The 5,128-nt window shown below is 42.6% G+C and overlaps 1 long non-coding RNA gene across 1 annotated transcript; it reads left to right on the plus strand.

Annotated features, from left to right (window-relative positions):
• The first annotated feature begins 253 nt into the window (after nt 1-253).
• LOC311111054 lies at nt 254-1,614 on the plus strand. Its single transcript, XR_014610744.1, has 3 exons — nt 254-276; nt 974-1,081; nt 1,539-1,614. It is a non-coding gene; the product is annotated as an uncharacterized lncRNA (long non-coding RNA).
• Nucleotides 1,615-5,128: the final 3,514 nt, after the last annotated feature.

The raw sequence follows: 5,128 nt of genomic DNA on the forward strand, positions 1-5,128 counted from the left end.
TTCCCTCTCCTTTCCCTCATCAGTGGCCTGGAGGGCAGCGATAGACTGTGTCCAAGCGGCGCGGCCGGGGGCCAGGCTGAGGCAGCTGTCCTTCTCTGGGATGACAGGTGCCCGTATGCTGGGCCTGCTCCACGACACGGTGGTCTTCCTGGTGGAGCAGCTCCAGGGGGCCGGCCGCTGCCATAGCCACGCCTTCCGCTTCTTTAAACAGATCAGTCAAGAGGAGGACCTTCCTGTCAACCCCTCCGGCTGCGCCAGCTCCGAGGTCTACCTCAGGTCAGTGTCCTGGTGTTCTGTCCACTACAGGGGCCCTGGAAGTTAAATATAGAAATAGAAGGAAAGTCATTATTTTGGAATGTAATCTGGAAATTGAGTTTGAGTTGTCTTACAGATTCATCTTACATATCTTGTAAACATTTCACCAATACTTCCTAGGTATCATGAGTCGTAGATTGGAAGAAGTTTAATAAATAAAAACGTATTCATTTGGAAATTTCTGAGAATTGGTGAATAACTACAAGTTTAATGGTGGGAACAGGTATTACTTTGTCCTTACCTTGCAGTTGGTCAACCCATACCACTAAAGTCTAGCAAATCTCTAGAGAATCTGGGTTTTCCCCTCTGTAGGTGGTTTTCAACCTCAAAGTGGAAGCTAGACTCTCTGTGTGGAATATTGGTGAAATATATGTTTTGAATGTAGACAGCTGTTAGGTTTAGAGGAACAATGGATGTGTCTGTGTCTGGCTGTGTTTCTATGTGAGTATCATCTCCACCTCCACAGTCGGAGTAGGCTAGAAATAAGACCTGTATGACGTCTATGCTGCTCCATTCATTAACATATGAAGAATGTGTGGGTGATGTGCACATCCCAAATTCTACACCAGTGCTGGGCAAAAAAAAACTATGATAAAGAAAGTTAAGCCTGCATACTGTAAAATTTTACGTAACACCTTGTTCCTGTCTTCTTTTACAGGAAGTCCACCTTCGACATGTTCAACTTCCTGGCTTCCCAGCACCGCCAGCTCCCTGACATCAACCCCTACGATGAGGAGGAGGATGAAGTCCCACTCAAATCCACAAGGTCAGATTATAGAGTTATTGTATGCTGGTAATCACAAAGGAAGCTAGCTTAATGCTAACATCTTAAAAAAGGAAACTGGCTTAAATATTGCAGGAGCTAGTCCATGAAAGATCTTGTCCAGCGGAACATTCTTAGAACTTGTCGTACATTCCTTTAAAAACCAACTTTCACATCAACAAATGATCCACTTATAAGTTGGTAGACATAACATATCAATGTATTCATTCAGACTGATGAGTAACAAAGGAGCCAGCTATACAACTACAGGTTTCCACAATCGTTTTATAGCTGTGACTTAACCATTCTGTCATTTCTGTAACTACCTCCCCCTAACAAGCAACGTTAAAAATGTGTTCTACCCTCTTATAGCTTTGAGTCTTTAGAGACTCATCTCAGAGTTCAACCTGAAAGGTCAGAAGCACATCGTCATCTTCTCTGCTTATCCCTTTTCTCCTAGACGTGCCACTAGCTTGGAGGTCCCGATGGCCATGCGCTTCAGACATCTGGAGAGGACATCTAAGGAGGCTGTTAGCTGGGACAGGTCAGCACACAACTAGTCCTGGTCCCCCCTTAGGGGCTGAGGACAAAGCTCATGTGTTTCTCAGTGGGGGGCCAACTGACCCCACAATAGGTCAGTTGCGGCCTGTCTGGATAGGAAGCCATCACTGTGGTTCTCTACAGCTGTCACAGCAAACTAGGGACAGAGGCATGGTTTGTATTTCCTGTTTCTCCCTTTTTAAGTCCCCCTCAAGAAGCGTCATAGTGAAGTCTGTTATTCTGCTGCAAAATGAGTAACATGAATTCCCATTGACTCAGGATCAGATCATTTAAATACAATTCAAAATCTGATCCTTTGCATCATTTTAATAGCCAAAGAGATTAGCTATGGAAACCTTTGTTCATGCTTGAGCCTCTTCTGACATTTCGCTCTGATCTCTGGTGTAGGTCTGCTATCCACGAGCGAGGTCTGTTCTGCAAGAGGAACATCGACGCTCAGGAGATGGTCATCGAGTATGCTGGCATCGTCATTCGCTCAGTGCTCACAGACAAGCGGGAGAAGTACTACGATGGCAAGGTGAGATCAATCAGTTCAGAGTGTGGTTGAGGAGACAACATAAACCCTATGGTTCGTCCCAACGAGACCTTAGTTGGTGGACTTTTTTAAAATCCACTAATTGTGGGATTGAATGAATAAATGTTATTGATACCAACATAATACATGTTCCTTAAACTAAAACTAAGTCCCCTGTCTCTTTTCCCTCCTTCCTCCACTGGGTATCGGCTGCTACATGTTCCGTATCGATGACTTTGACGTTGTGGACGCCACCATGCACGGCAATGCCGCGCTTCATCAACCACTCATGCGAGCCCAACTGCTACTCACGCGTCATCAATGTGGAGGGCCAGAAGCACATCGTCATCTTCGCCCTGCGCAAGTCTCCCGGGGCGAGGAGCTCACCTACGACTACAAGTTTCCCATCGAAGACCCAGCAAGCAAGCTCAACTGCAACTGTGGGCCCGGAAATGTAGATGCTTTCTCAACTAGGGGCAGGAGGAGGACGTGGGACTGCCACAGTCCCTGCAGGGGGAACAAGGCACTAGGGGAGGGGGGTGAGAGACCAGAGGCAACAGGGAAAAACAACAGAGGTTAAAAGCCTTAAATTAAGGTTTTACTGGGTTGGGAGTTGGGGAGGAGAAAATACATGAGAGGATGAGCCACTACGACGAGACTGGGAGAAGAACCAGGACCAGGAGATGGAAAGCAAGAGGGAAGAGGAGAGCCGCACAGGGACATGCATCCATAAGCTCACATTGACTCCTAACCAATATGCACCTGCCAGAGGTTTGGCAAGTTCATAACAGGAAAGGGCGGAAGTAGCTACCGTTAGAGCGTGGGTTTTTTCTTGAGAACAGGATACTGAACGCTGCTGACATCTGTTGTGGTTATGCTGGTTCTATGTTACATGAAGGTATTTTCCTTGATGCATAACGTCTAGCCCTTTCTGTTGAAATAAGGGTGGACCAGAAAACCTAGACTTGGGGTGATTCCTTATCTTTTTTGTGTGTGTGTGGGGGGGGGTTTAATTTCGACACCCATAATCATGTTGGTTCCATCCTCTCTAGTCGATCCCTTAGCCATATCTCCATCTTTACTTGATCCTTTAATCATTGTTTTATTTATTTGAAATTATATTTCACAGTGCTCATCATGCATCAGGTTGTACATATTTGCTTTGCGTTGACTGTTCAGAGAACCATGGTGCTATTAAGATACGATGGGCCATAGGTTTGGAGGCTCCAAGGTCAGAGACCCTGCAAATAATACATATTTTTCTATCCACTCTCCACTCCCCTCTCACACAGACTGGGGAAGGGACCTCCATTATGTTCAGTTAAACGGTTAGATAACGGTTAGTGTCACCCTTAAAGAGAGTTTGCTGCAGCTAAATCATATCTTTAAGAACTTTCCCTTCACCATTTTTGTATGTAGCAAACACTACCCAATCCAAGAGTGACGAATTTAGCTGGAAACCTCAGTGTGTCTTTTTTTATGTTAAAATTTATTTTATTACTATCATGGCAAATGCTGATTTCCTTTTGCAATAATATTAGGCCTACGTTTTTGCTGCGCTACAGTTGCACATCTTTAGTGAACTAACAACATCCAGACTCCCTATTTCTCAACATTCAGTGGAGTTAACAAAGTACTGACTTTGACATTCTCTGCAATCCACAAAGGGTGGAACACTGTCCAAGTTACACCACTGAGAGATGCATTATAAACTCTATATATACCCGACTGTGTGGACTGACAGCACCCCTGTGCGCTGAAGATCTCAAGCATAGTGTTAGGCCAGTACTTTACTGTAAGTTGCTCAGTAGGATTACTTTAAGAGAGAATCATGTCTTTGTGTAAAACCTAGATAGGGAGAGAATGCACTCAGCACCTTAACGTTTGCTGTCGTGCAACTTTAGACAACGCTGTCAGTCAGTTCAGTCAGACGTATTAGGAAATCAAATCTACACACTGTTGTTCACATATTTACAATAAGAGATTGCTTGAGCTCTAGAATAGTTGTAGTTATTCATGTTTCTGTTCAGATTTTGGACTGGTGAAACTAGCTGTGCTTTGTATAAACGGTGGTGGTCTTGTGGGAAATCTTCCTTCCCTTATTATGTTGTGGATTAATATCACTATACTTGTTAAAAATCAAAAGTTCTCCCAGAGTTTTTGTATAATCAAGATAGACTTTTATTACATGAAGTAACGAAAGCCGAGCTGGTCCATGGAGTAGCTACTTGCCCTGACTCCAAGCTCTCCTTATATACAGACACAAATACATAGTCAAGTTTATACAACACACATGATCACTCCTCTCTAAGTGAATGAATAACATCTTTCAGTGTACTATATTACGTATTGGATCACAAAAAAATACAATTTTACATTACCATGTAGTTTACCAATAAAATGTTCTGATGGTGATGTGGATATACTCGGAATACATATCCCAAAGGAAATAAATGATCTCACTTCAATAAAGTATAATAGAAAGTTAGCAAAAATAGATAAGATCTTGCTACCATGGAAAGGTAAATCCCTGTCTATTTGTGGAAAAATCACCCTGATTAACTCTTTAGTATTATCCCAGTTTACCTATTTGCTTATGGTCTTGCCTACGCCTAGCGAACAGTTTTTTAAATTATATGAGAAAAAAATATTCCATTTTATTTGGAACGGCAAGCCAGACAAAATTAAACGGAGGACAAAATTATTAAATATTAAAGCATTAGACCTATCACTAAAAGCTTCAGTCATACAAAAGTTGTACTTACAGTTTTTTCTGATTGGTTAAGCACATTTTTTGTAACTATTGGCTATTTTTGCAAAACTCTACACACAAATAAGAAAACCTTTCACCCAATTATCAAAACATTGTAGTTCTCTTGCAAAAGCGAACACAGCTAGATTAACTCTTCACACCTTCTTAAAAATGGTGTTTTCGTATCAAACAGTAAACACAAGCCATCATCTACTAAGCACAC

This window comes from Coregonus lavaretus, assembly GCF_964263955.1.
Source record: "Coregonus lavaretus genome assembly, chromosome: 3".
In the NCBI taxonomy this organism is placed as follows: Eukaryota; Metazoa; Chordata; class Actinopteri; order Salmoniformes; family Salmonidae; genus Coregonus; species Coregonus lavaretus.